Source organism: Ixodes scapularis, unplaced genomic scaffold (genome assembly GCF_016920785.2).
Source record: "Ixodes scapularis isolate PalLabHiFi unplaced genomic scaffold, ASM1692078v2 PGA_scaffold6__148_contigs__length_123643588, whole genome shotgun sequence".
NCBI classification, from domain to species: Eukaryota; Metazoa; Arthropoda; class Arachnida; order Ixodida; family Ixodidae; genus Ixodes; species Ixodes scapularis.
In genome coordinates this window covers 54843070-54856547 of record NW_024609881.1, presented here as the reverse complement: position 1 = coordinate 54856547, position 13478 = coordinate 54843070, and the positions used below count along the sequence as shown (strand labels likewise).

The 13478-nt window shown below is 47.5% G+C and overlaps 1 long non-coding RNA gene across 1 annotated transcript; it reads left to right on the top strand.

The window, feature by feature from the left end:
* Window positions 1-3786: 3786 nt before the first annotated feature.
* LOC120849663 lies at window positions 3787-12595 on the top strand. The gene is made up of 3 exons (XR_005717969.2): window positions 3787-3904; window positions 7087-7137; window positions 12564-12595. It is a non-coding gene; the product is annotated as an uncharacterized LOC120849663 (long non-coding RNA).
* Window positions 12596-13478: the final 883 nt, after the last annotated feature.

Genomic DNA, 13478 nt, shown 5'->3' with positions numbered 1-13478 from the left:
GTGCCAGGCTCGCTGAGTCAGATGACCTTGAGCCCGTGGGAGGCTTTCGACGAAGACAAACGGCCCGATGCAGACATTAGGAAATGGTCCGGGGTCAATCCATAACACCGTTCATTACAGCTCTTCCACGCACGGGAAGATCTCTGAAGGGGGGGAGTAACCGCTTCACGCCTGAAGAGATCAGCATTCTAGCGGCAAGAAGAAGCTTCACACATAGTAGACCCCGGCCGAAACAAACAAAACCAGCAAGTGTCCACACTGCAGCCTCTGAAGCCGCCAGGCCTTCCTATCTTTTCCATATTCCAGCTAAAATAACCCTGAAAGTGTGCCACGAAGCCTCAACGCAAGACTAAAGTCGGTTCCATTCTCGACGCATCTTAAATATAGCCAGATTTAAACAATATGCGTACAACAAACAAACATTATTCGCCTACACGTAAAATAGTAACCCGTGAAATGCATAGGAAAATCAAGCAACACGAGTCTAAAAAGACCTACTCAGGCCATCTACATTTCCGTTAGACTTTCCTTTCTTGTATTTTACAGTGAAATTCAGCTGCTGCAGAGCAAGGCTCCACCGCAGAAGCCGAGCATTTTTGGATGACATCTGAGTCAGCCAAGTCAGCGGGCAGTGATCGGTAACGCAGACGAACGGGGCTCCATACAGGTAGCAGGATAGCTTTTGGGTCGCCCAAATCAGGCACGCGCATTCTTTTTCGGAGGCGCTAAACGCCTCTTCTCGCGTACTGAGCTTTCTGCTAGCGTTGAGCACGGGGTGTTCTCCCCCGCGGTTATCCTCCTGGCAAAGAATGACGCCTAAAGGCTCTGTTATACTCCGACGTAACGCGCGCGCAAGCGAACACTGGCCGAAGTCGGCTACGTCACGTCAGTCACGCCGGGCGCGTCAAAAATTCGCTCTCTCTATACTCCGGCGGCCCTGGCGGCTCCCGCGGCGCGCGTCGGTGGGCCGCCCGCGCGGCGCATGCGCAGAATGTGACTACGAGGGTACTATTCCTGCGAGAGTGCGCCACTTCCGGTTCCTTTTCGTTTCGAATGGCAGACGCAACCCTACGAAAACTCTCGCGCTTCTTGAGCGCCAAGTTCGAGCGATGGCGTGGACGTACCTTGCACGACGAAAACTAGCGCTTGCACTGTTGATGCACCATCTGCGCCGTAAGCGTAGGCGGTCAATGTGCATACAGTACATCTTTGACAAGCGCCCGGCCTACGGTACTCAAGCTTCCTCGTGTCGTAGACACACGGGTGAGGACGAATTCCCTCGATCAGCTTCTCGACGACCGAGTCCGATTCTTCAAACATGACGCCACACGGGGTGGTGCTCCTGTCGTCTGCTATTGCTCGTATTCGCCGCGCTTCCCGCGCGAGGGATGCCGGGAGCCAGCGCGTGATGCATCCTGGTCCGGCGTCGCCGGCGCGGCCGGCGCGGAATACCGCATGCTCCATTTTGGCGTCGAAGCAGCCAGGCTGCGTCGAACGCCGCCGGTCGCGTCGGTTACGCCATGACGCCGGAGTATAAAGCGTCGGGTTTTCGCCGACGTGACGTCGCTGTGACGCGCTCGCACGCGCGCACGCGTTACGTCGGAGTATAACAGAGCCTTAACCCGCGATTACTCGCATCGCACTGTACAATAAAGGGACGGTTATAATCTGGCGTGCGCATCACAGGAGCGCTGCACAAAGCAGCCTTCAACCCGCGGAAGGCCCGCTCCATTTCCTCCGTCCAGGCGACCTTCTCGGGCGCGCCCTTCCTCAGAGCGTCCGTTAAAGGGCTAGCCATCTCGGCAAACCGCGGAATATAACGCTGATAATAACCTGTCAAACCGAGGAAGGCCCGAGTGCCTGTTTTTTTGACGGGTTGCGGAAATTCATTTACCGCCTCAACTTTCAGCCCATCTGGCCTGCGCCGGCCCTGGCCCACCACATGCACCAGGTAACGCACTTCCTCTTTCGCCAGCTGGCACCTTTTGGGTTTTACAGTTAGTCCGACCTCACGCAATCGACTGAACACATCCCTAAGGTGTCTGAGGTGGTCTTCCCAAGTGGCTGAGAAGATAGCCACGTCGTCTAGATACGGGAGGGCGTATGTTTCAGCGCCCCTCAACACTCGGTCCATTAATCTCGAAAAGCAAAAGGGCGCGTTTTTTAGACCGAAACTCAACACAGTCGGGCGAAACGTTCCAGAAGGAGTTACAAAAGCGGCATACTGGCTCGCCCTCTCGGTCATTGGGACCTGCCAGTACCCTCTAACATGGTCCAGGATCGAGACGAACTGAGCCCACTTACTCGTTCCACCCTCTCCTCGATGTGGGGAGTCGGGTACACTTGATCTTTAGTGATCGCCTTAAGTTTGCGATAATCGACACAGGGTCGGGGGTCCTTTCCGGGGGCCTCTACGAGGGTCATGGGCGAGATATACTCGCTCTCGCAAGGGACGATGACCCCCAACTTTAACATCCACTCGATCTCAGTCCTTAGGATATCTTGCTGTCGTGGAGCCATGCGGTAAGGTCGGCATCCGATTGGAACACCAGATGTGAGCTCTATGTCATGCGTCACCACCGAGGTCTTCCGCGGAATCTCTGAAAATAGTCACTCAAACTCTCCTAACAGTTGCCTCAGGTCCGCCACCTGAGACGCCGTCAATTGGTCGGGCTGTACCGCGAGCGCCATTATCTCATCAACTCCGAAAGACCCGTCCGAAGGTTCTCCGAATTGCGGAACTTCCAGCTCACCCTCGTCGGACCCATTCAGCGCAATGTTGACCAACTGAGGGCTACTCACGTACAGCTTCATGAAGTTGCAGTGATAAATCTGAATGGATTTTCGTTTACCTGTTCTTTCAATAGCATAGTTGGTATCCGAAAGCTTTTGGGACACCCGAAAAAGCCCTTCCCACTGCACCTCCAATTTGTTGGCCCTCGAGGGGCGTAGTAACAACACTGCATCTCCCTCGGAGTACTGCAGAAAGCGAGCGTTTTTATCGCGGGCCGCGTGTTTGAGACCCCTGCTATAACGGTTTAAGCACGCGCCGTATTGAACCGCCATTGTCGACCTTTCTTTATCTTACTGAGATGCCGAGCCACTGAAGCCGGCGTTGACAAGCCTCCCCAAAAGCCTGTGCTTTTGGGGAGGCCCTAAAGTGGCAATAACCTGTCCTGCTCTAACAATGATGAAGTAAAGCGAACGGAAAAAGAGGAAACAAGAACTGAAGGTCGGTTATGGCGGCGCCCATGCACAGCTGCCTGAAAACGTCTATAGACGATTGGCAAGACCACTGACCGCTGCCATGTTTCTGCTCGTGCGGACAAGCTTGCAAAAGCCATGTTCACGCGCAAGCTGCACGTGTTTGCACGTATGTGGGGCACTAGTCGGGGCGCCATGCTTGCAATGGTCTATACACTGTATCATTTGAAGTGCGAGCGAAGCCAAAGCTGTGAAGCGCGTGCATGTGGACCTGAAGCATGGTTGCAGTGCACAAGCGCGCGTGCTTGGCAGGGACGCTGAAAGCCTGGAGCCCGCTCTTGTAGCGTTTGCCACGCTCAAATTTAAGGTGAAACGGAGTATAGACTGATTTTCATTGCTGTCACACATTGGTCACACTGGCTGCGAGGAAAGAAAAAACAGTCATCGTCAAAACAAGACACAAACGTCTACGGTTTTTTTTTTTAGTTGCACTTGCGTTGCACTAGGTTGTTCTCTCATTACTTCGTATTAATTCATTATATGTGTTTGCACTGCGTTTCAGCCTCTTCACAGAACGAGAGAAAGCCCCGTCTGGAGAGAACGGTTGATAAAGCCAGAAAGCCGTGGGAAAAGCGCTGTAATCCCTTGCGACTTTGATGACTTCGGAAACACAGCCAGACTCTGCCGTACAGGCAAACCGGTACGCACAGTTTTTTTGTGCCAATTGTCTCTGTCTAAAATCATCTATGGCGGCTTGCACTCTCCGCTCTTCCGCAGTGCGCACGGTCAACGCCCCTTATAGTCGGTGACAGGTCAGAACTGCAGGGGAAACTCTTTCCACCTTCTTCCTCTTTAGCAGAGCGAACGCTGGAAGGGTGGCGACCTCGTCTCCATCGTACCCTCTGATAGAGTGGAAAGGCCTGGGAGGAGTTTCCCCTGAACTCCTAACTGGTCACTGACTATAGATACTAAGGACACAGTGCCACGATAATGACGCTGGCATTCGCCCGTACTTGTTGCCGGAACTTATACGGCCAACTGCCAGGATCGCGACATCCGACAACATGACGCCGGCTGCCGTGCCGTCTTTTATTGCTACTCCGGGACAACTTTCGATGTACGGGCTGGGTTGAACTGTAAACTCACCTGGGAAAGGTGGGTTTCAGGCATCGTTATTTAGGTGAACACAAACTAGCGTTTACAGCAATGATACACACAAAAAATGTTACACCCTTAAGGGTGCAAATAGGGTCTTTCAAAGATTTAAGCCCATGACTACGCTCTTTTAGCACATGTTAAGTAATATACATTTTTGATCGTAAATTTAGAGATCTGTATCTTGGATATCCTCCAACCCTCAATTTTTGAAAGGTGCAGAAAGGTTGTGGAACGATGCAGTGGTAAAGTGAGAACATCCTTCATTGTTTGAAGGATGACACCATGCAGCTTCAAAAAGCTTGTTTTAGGAACTATGATGATTAATTACTGCCTTTACCAGTGCCCATTACCTGAAGATATATCGATTGAACTTAGCTTCTTGTGAGGATAATATGGACAGCTCCGGGACAGATTAATTAAGCGACTGCTATTAGGAAAATCCGAGGTGAGATGCTCACACCAGAGGGGATCAGAGAAAGAGGAAGTGACAAAGTAAAAAGTCAAATTTGTCGTTAGTTGTTTATACAACAGGAGGTTAATCTGCCAGAACATGGCGATATTGTTACCCACTGTAGATAAGCATTTTAGCCAGTGCAGTACGACTGCTAGCCTGGGGCTTTAACGTACACCACACAGTCGTGGTACACGACCGCACGCCGATATGATGCTCATCCAGGTCGAAACGGGCAGGAGTGGGGATTGAGCCCAGGATCCCTTGGTTCTGCAGCGCGAGCTTTCGCTCCACGTGCTCCGAGCTGCTGTGCGCAAGCCCACTCGGCCACCGATCCCCCAAAGAGGAAGTGAATATAGAACAACTGAGAAGAACAGTGATGATGGGCATGATGAGGATGAAGTCGATTTTGACCCTGAGCACCCCCACAGTATAAGTTTATACGTGGAGTAGCGACGACAACAAATCAACATACCTACAGCCTTCATAAGTCAAAGACACCTGCGAATGACGGAGGAGCTATCACAGGGTCGTAATTCCTCTAGCTGTCACGTGTGATTCTTTATGCCTGTGCTTGCGATTTAGGCGAACGAGATAACTGCATATGGCACTTTTTCCGCTTGTAAACTTGCTGCTCGTAAAGAAATATCCCCAGAGTGTTGTTAAGATCGCCAATTTACTGTTATAGGGCTTTCAGCAGTGTTCTAATGATGTTTCTGTACTCTTAGGTGTTACAGAAACACTTGTGTGTTAGGTAAAATACTCTTAAATGATACAAGTGATTTTTAACCCTCCTAGGTGTTACAAAAGGGTGATCCAAGCTTGTCCTGTAGCACCCAAGGGTGTTTGTTACAAAACCCTTGGGGCTTGAAGGCCTGAGGACAAGCGCATATTCCCAATCTTAAGAGGGCACTGACACGCCAAAGGTTGTTTTGCTTTAGTCGTCATGAATGATGCAATTTGCAGTCATAGACACGCAAAAAAAAAAAAAATTACCACGGGCTTGCGATGTTTTGTTTTTGGGGGTTTTCTCTCCCGCTCCTCACCTCCTCGCTATTTTCTAATTCATGACGTAATCAATTATTAAGTATAGAATCTTTGTAAGCAACATTTCTATAATATTTAACAATGGAATTCATAAAACATCTTTTTTTAACGCAACTGCGTACGCACTACGGCTCTTCTTATTGAAATACCGAAAATCGGAGTCCGGAGTGATTTCCCCTTCCTGGCTTTCTATCCTCCGAAAAACATGGCGGCGGTCGACGCATGTAGCTCTGAGGATGATCGGCGAGTCGGAGAATTGGACGAAGTTCTCTTTTTTAGGGGCTTGACGACCTCTCAGACTTTGAAAAGGAAGTCATAAAACGGTCAAAACAACGGGGTTTGATGTGTGTGCACCGTAGTTTCGGTTGTGACTTCGCCGAGGCAGCCTTTCACGCAGAACTGGCGCGCCGTGGCCCTTCACGTCGCTCACAAAAGTCCTCTGCGCGATCTTTTCGACCTCTATGCAAAGAATTTGGGATCGCTGAAGGAGCCCTAAAAGAACTTCGAATTCGAAAGTGAAGCGTCGTCTGCTCGCAGCGATAGGCGGCACGCACGGACAGGGGCGGATCCAGGGGGGCGACGGGGGCGGCCCCCCCCCCCCCCCCTTCCGCCTTCTCGGAGGGTAATTTGACACAAGTAAACCCCCGACCCCGCCCCCCCCCCCCCCACCCCCTCCACCGGAATAAAACCGATTACCGGCCTGCCAGGTGGTACAAGGCTCGGTACTCAAGGACTAGGGTTCAAAATAGGTTAGGTCGCACCCTAGCAGGCACACTTGTGCTCTGAACGTGGAGAACCACTCCGTCAAATGGGAGAATAGCACCCTTACAAACTCCCCACCCCCTCACCCAAAACGGAGCTCTGGATCCGCCCCTGCGCACGGAGCGGTTGATTGCGGGACGCGGGCGAACACGACACGCAGGCAAGACAAAAACTCGAGTTGCAGGACGACTCAATCTTTGGCGTCACTGCACTGGCGCGGATCGCGCGAGAACTTGAAATTCGGCTTTTGGAATTTTCGTTTACTTCACAAATATTGAGTTCGCAAGTTTTAAATTTTTCTGGTAATGTCCAGCATCGTTTTGAATCGTTTCAAATAAGAAAAAAAAAATATATGCTTTTCATCTCTCAGTGCCACTTTGGGGTTGTCAGCATTTTCGGTGTGAGCGACTCTTCGTGCTGTTAATTTAATGATTATTTTAATATGCTCTAATTTTGTTTTCTAGTCTAACCCAATGGGCAAGTGCATTCGAAGCCTCTTGGAAACGAATCCAGATGTAAGTACGGAAGCACCTGACTCCATCATGACGTTCTTGGGGTTGGGAATGGGTGACCATCGCCAGACCACGTCGTTCTATTCTTCGCTGAGTTCAGATATTTATGTGCTCATTACTAAGTTTACAACGTATTTTGACTACAAATTACAAGTTTTAAATAATATAACTGATTACTTTCAGGACATTGTATTATTAAAAAAAGTTGTTGAGTGGTCAGTTCACTTGTCTTCCCTGTGCAAGTTGCAAGCGTTCGCGTAACGTCGCTATTTCGTGGCGTCAATAATTTGTTATAATCAAGTATTGTTGTTAGACCCGAAGTAAGAAATCCATAGCAGGCTTTTGTTTTATGAAAATACGATTAAATACCTTATTTTAACGAGTCCTGTAAGTACCATAGACTCGCCACTTTGTATACGTATACAAGCAACAAATTGGGATAATTCTGACTCGAGCTTATTGACGTGTGCATTTATTTCAACCACTTGCACGACTAAACCAAATACCAGAATATTTTGCTCGTTTAACCGATTTCTTGATTCGCTCGCAAATAATATCGAGCGTTTTTGTTTTTTCAAACACTTTGTTGCTGGTTTTACAATGCCATTTTTTGTTTTGCTGTTCAGTTGTGATTTTTTTGGACTGCGGCCATTTCGGAAGTTCAACATAATAGGCGTTTGATTTTTTTACTTCTTTTTCGGGACGTTGCAGTGTTTATTCAATATAATCAGATACTGCTCAAAAAGCGCAGGACGTGGCTTAATGATATTGGCGTTTATTGCTTCGTCATTGGCTCTTCGACCTTCTTATCGACTGGCGCAGCAATTTCATTGACTGCCGAACGGTAGCAAAATGCACCGAACCTTTCTCGTGCTGCGTTTATTAAGTTGTCAGTGCATAACCTCCTATATACTGAGAAAAAGCCCGGCAGATCGCCACGAGAAGCGGCCGCCGAAATTAAAAAATGTGGAGCGGCAGACAACGGATGAGAGGAAAGCCAGGTGACTGGCGCCCCGCTGCGGCGAGACGCCGAAACACACTTCTCCCGAGCGAACAAGTGTGTTTTGGGTCCTCACCGCTTCAAAAGATGTGCGTTGACTCCCATGTTCCCCGAGAAATGGCTCTTTGATGCTCTGTGCCCAGATTTTCGCCCTTCTAATCTGCGACCGCGCACTCTATGGCTCTGTCGTCGAAATGCCAGGCTTTGTGATTATAGAGGAGGCTATGGTCAGTGCCTATATTATGAAGATATCCGTGTTGGCGGTACACATTGTCAACTCCAGGAAATCTAAATGCTCGTGATATGGTTGATATATCGCGTTCAGAGGCCCGAAATTATACAGGACATTAAGAAAGGGGTCGGCAACGGGGCGCACTCGCCACAAACATTTATTAAAGAAAGAAAAAAACACAAAAAAACATGTTTTATATATTCGTGCTAAAACGCGTAATCACTCGTAAATCCGGTGCAGCCCCTTTCGCAAAAAAGAAGAGCGTATACTCTTTTTATTTATTTATTTATTTATTTATTTTCATACTCTCAATGCCCGGAGGCTCTACAGAGAGGAGTGGGTGGTACAGATGAAATCGTTGACAAGCTTCTTGAAGTATGTGACGTCCTGGATGGACACGATGGAGGCAGGGAGATGGTTCCATTCGCTAGATGTTCTTGGAATAAAAGAGTCAAAATAGATGTTCGTATGACATGTCGGCGTGCCAACCTTACACTGGTGATCGTGGCGAGGTGACACATATAACGGATGAAAAAGTAGTTGATCTTTTAGAATTGGATTAGAATAATAGACTTTATGGAAAAGACAAAGACGAAAGTATTTACGGCGTAAAGCAAGGTCAGGTAAGTCCAAAGTTGTCTTCATTGATGAAACACTAGCAGTACGAGAATAATTAGAAAGGATAAAACGAGCTGCTCGGTTCTGGACTGATTCGAGAATGTGTGATAATGTTACATGACCCGGATCCCAAACGGAACAGGCGTATTCGAGTTTTGGCCTGACTAAGGCTTTATATAATTGCAGTTTGACGGGAAGATTAGCGGAACGAAAATGGCGCCGCGGAAACCCAAGCATACGATTAGCATTATTAGAGACATAGTCGACGTGCATGTTCCAGGAAAGGTTATGAGTTATGTGAATACCAAGATACTTGTATAAAGCAACAGCATCTAATGGTATATCATTAAGGATGTATATGGCAGGGTCAGTGTTTTTAGAGAGTCGCGAAACACGCATGCTTTTACATTTAGTAACGTTAAGCTTCATTAGGGATTCAGCGCACCAAGAAGAAACTACGTCGAGGTCTGACTGTAGTATAGCACACTCTTGGGCATTAGTAATTACGCGATAAAGTACACAGTCATCCGCGAACAATTTAATAGAGGAGACAATTTGCGATGGGAGGTCGTTAATGTAGACTAAAAACAAGAGAGGCCCTAGGATAGATCCCTGTGGTACCCCGGACGTTACAGGAGTAGTAGAAGAATCATGCCCATTGACAGAAACATATTGTGAGCGGTTAGATAAAAAACATTTAATCCAGCCCAAGATGTTAGGATCGATATTAAGTTTACTCAGTTTCAAGAGAAGTAGGTCGTGCGAGACAGAATCGAAAGCCTTAGCAAAATCTAAGAAAATGCAGTCAACTATTAGCCCGGCATCAATGGCAACCATCAGGTCATTAGTAAACGATACGAGCTGTGTTTCACAAGAAAAAAATTTTCGGAACCCGTGTTGACAATTAGTAAAAAAAGAATTGGACTCGAGAAAGGCAACAAGGTGAGAGTAAATGATATGTTCAAGTAATTTACACGGCACACTAGTCAATGATATGGGCCTGTAGTTAAGTGGGGAGTGAGCAGTACCTGATTTATGCAAAGGAACCACCTTCCCTACCTTCCAATCGTTGGGTAACGTGCAACACTGCAAAGAGTGTGAAAAAATTTCGGAAAGAATCAAAGATGAATAGGAGGCGGTGCTCTTCAGGAATTTTGAGTTGATTCCGTCAATCCCAGCACACGCAGAAATTTTAAGCTTCTGGATTAAACAGTCGACACCAAATGAATCAATACTAACAGGAAACATAGGACTGTAATTAGGGCTGAAAACAATGGGGTAACAGGTAGGAGTCGTGTGGGAAAAATAAGAAGCAAACACATCATTCAGGACATTGCAACAATCGTTTAGATCTACAGGAACATTATTCGCATCACAAAGCTCAACCGCACTGGATCTACTACCGCTGACCACGCTCCAAAACTTTCGTGGGTTATCTTTTAAAAGAGAAAAAAGTGTACACTGATAAAACTCCTGCTTTGATTGTGCGACAGCTTGTTTATATTCCGTATCAGCAGCTTCGTAAGCGTCCCAGCGCTCAGCACTTTTTGTCAATTTTGCGCGCCGAAATAACCGTTTCTTTTTATTTCGCAGACGCTTAAGGCGTGCGTTAAACCAAGGTGCCTGTGAATTAGAGCGGATGCGCTTCAGAGGGATGTACTGGTCAGTTAGGTCACTCACTTTTTGCAGATATAATGGCACAGATGCGTCACTAGTACAATCTGCCTTTTTCTTTCCTTTTAAAAAAGTAGCTTTTCAGATATCTGATCGGATTCGTGTCACGAAATGAATGAGTACATGTGCAGCGGCTGCAATGTGTAGCGAGGTGTCCAGAGGGGGTATTTTGTGTAGCCGATGCGTTTTCGCATGAGCACTCATTAGAACATTTGCCCAACTCTGGCGGATGTTCGACCTTCTGACATGGGGTGATCGATTTACCACTTTCGGGGCGCATTCTGTGGACCTGTACATACGGTGTTTCGTGTTACAAGGATCGCTGACCGTACGGAGATAGTTCATTTGGCCAGCATAATCACAATAGCTTATTACGTGAAAAAACAAATTAGGGGTATTTTGCACCGATTATAGTAACCTTTTTAAGGGTTGTGAGTATGTTGTTTTTTCCGAGCCCGTTTTTTTCTTCCGCGCTTTAGAAGCTATCGCGACTAAGTCACCAAATCTACATATCCCCGGATGCTCACAGAGTTTTTTTAGCACCAAAACACCGTAACGGATTCACGCATAGCCTTCCCTATACTCAGAAAACCTGGCAGTTCGACGACGAAGCAATAAAGGGCCCGGTCGCAGATTTGGAGCGCGACGATCTGGTAGCACGAAGCACCAAAGAGCCATTTCTTGGGGAGCTTGGATGTCAGCGCACAGCTTTTGCAGCGACGAGGACCCGAAACACACTTGTTCGCTCGGGAGAAGTGTGTTTCGGCGTCTCGTCGCAGCGGGGCGCCAGTCACGTAGAGATCTCGTCTCATCTGTTGTCTGCCGCTCCACCTTTACCGTTTCGGCCGCCGTTTCCCGTGGCAATCTGCCAGGCTTTCTCAGTATATAGGAGGCTATGGTTCACATAATGCACCACGGAGGTGGTATATAACATTTCCATGTCATGCGGAAGATCGTACATCGGCCAGAGACGGGCAGGTGCTTTAGTGTGAGCGCACGCGTGCAACGGCTAAACAGAATATCCCGTCCGGAGACCTTGCAACACATTGCAGCCGCTCCACATGAACACCGTTTTTCGGTGACACGAGAATTTTAGGCTGCATATATCCCGATGAGATATCTGAGGAGCTATTCGAGGCCTTTGAAATAAGTAAAACAGGCCAGGATTGTATTAGTTACACATCATAAGTTTTTGTTACCATCTTGAGAACCTACCTCTGCTTAGGATTGAATACACGAGAGATTTAAGAGTGTACATTGACTCATCATTTCCATTCAATGAACATGTTTCCAACATCACAAATGCTGCCTATCGGACGCTAGGTGATATTTAGAGAACAATTACTTTGTCAATTTAGGAATTTGATATGTTTTTTTTCTTCTGTTACACGAATGACGCGAACGTTTTGCTTTTCCTCCGTTTTTATTAATATTTGCCTCTTGATGTATATTTAGTTTGTCCCAATACCTGCAAAAATCCCAATGGGATTGGCAGTATTTGGAAACAAATAAACAAATAAATAAAACCTGCAGGGTCTGCTTCCACACAAAGCGCATGGTGGAGCCAATTTCTGCGCTATACGAAAACAACCTCGACGAATGACGAGACTCAGATTAAATATAGACTGTTAGTGCCACAGCGCGGACATAAGCATGTGTTATATTTCATGTGTACCACAAAGAAGACCTTGAGATGTTTTGTGTGACACGTCAAACTAAAAGTTACTACAATTTAAACATCGCCATTCGGCATGGCTCCTCCGGATAGCAGCGATTGTCTGCGCCAGCTGCTTTGCAGGGGATTAGACGCACCGAATGTCTTGGAAGTGTGATCCGGGAGCTTCTTGACAACCAAGCGAGAAATTGACTGCGTTCTTTTGTTTATCGTTTCCATCTTATCCACAGCTGAATGGAAAAACACACACTCTCAATGTTCCCCTATTTCAGGTAAGCCTAAAAAAATCCCTTGGTTCTTTGTAGACTTGTCATTATATAAATCCATCATATTTCGAGCAGTTAACCAATCCAAATGGTAATAAATTGGTTTATTCGGGATCGCGATTGTGTAGGGCCAGTCAGCAATTTCAATGATAGCCACGGACGACCTTTACAAATCACAAATGGTGGCGAGTCCCGTGTCCCGCACAGCTGCAACTGGAAAAGATTAGCGTAATTGACCGAGGACCGGAGCGGCAAAATCGGGACAAGCGGCGCTATTGTTCCCGTGAAACGGTACGTTTCAAAGCGGGGTGATTGGCGGAAAGCAGCCTATTCGAAACCTGCATTTCGAAAGCTATCTTATCTCTCACTTATCGGCCGAGCGATGCGCCAACGTGGTTGCTCACCTTCGACGCAAAGCGTGATCGTACCTGGACACAAAACGCTAAAACTCCCTATGTCGTAGGTGTTCAAACGGTACGCCGCCTCGATCGAGATCACTTACGGGCACCAACGTCCCTCGTCATTGCGATCCTTGCATTTGTTGGGTCGAATGTGTTGATAAGTTTAGGGCGTCTTAAACAAGCGATGTTTTGCCCGTAACGAGCACGGTCACTCAGGGGCTAACTCAAATAATACGCGCTCCTAATCGCGCGAGACTATTAAAAAAAAAAAAAAAAGAAACAACGCTTAACACTTAACGAGCGGAAATGGATATAGAAACCGAAAGCAGCGACCGTGTTTGTTGTTCTTTTCACTCAAAAATGGATCTGTGTAGGCCCGCGCAGTGTTTACGAGCAAGCCCATGGTGGCCCACCCCAGATATGGGCACTGCGCAAGCGCAGGAACCTGATTCACGTAAAGTGAAGCATTTGCGCATGC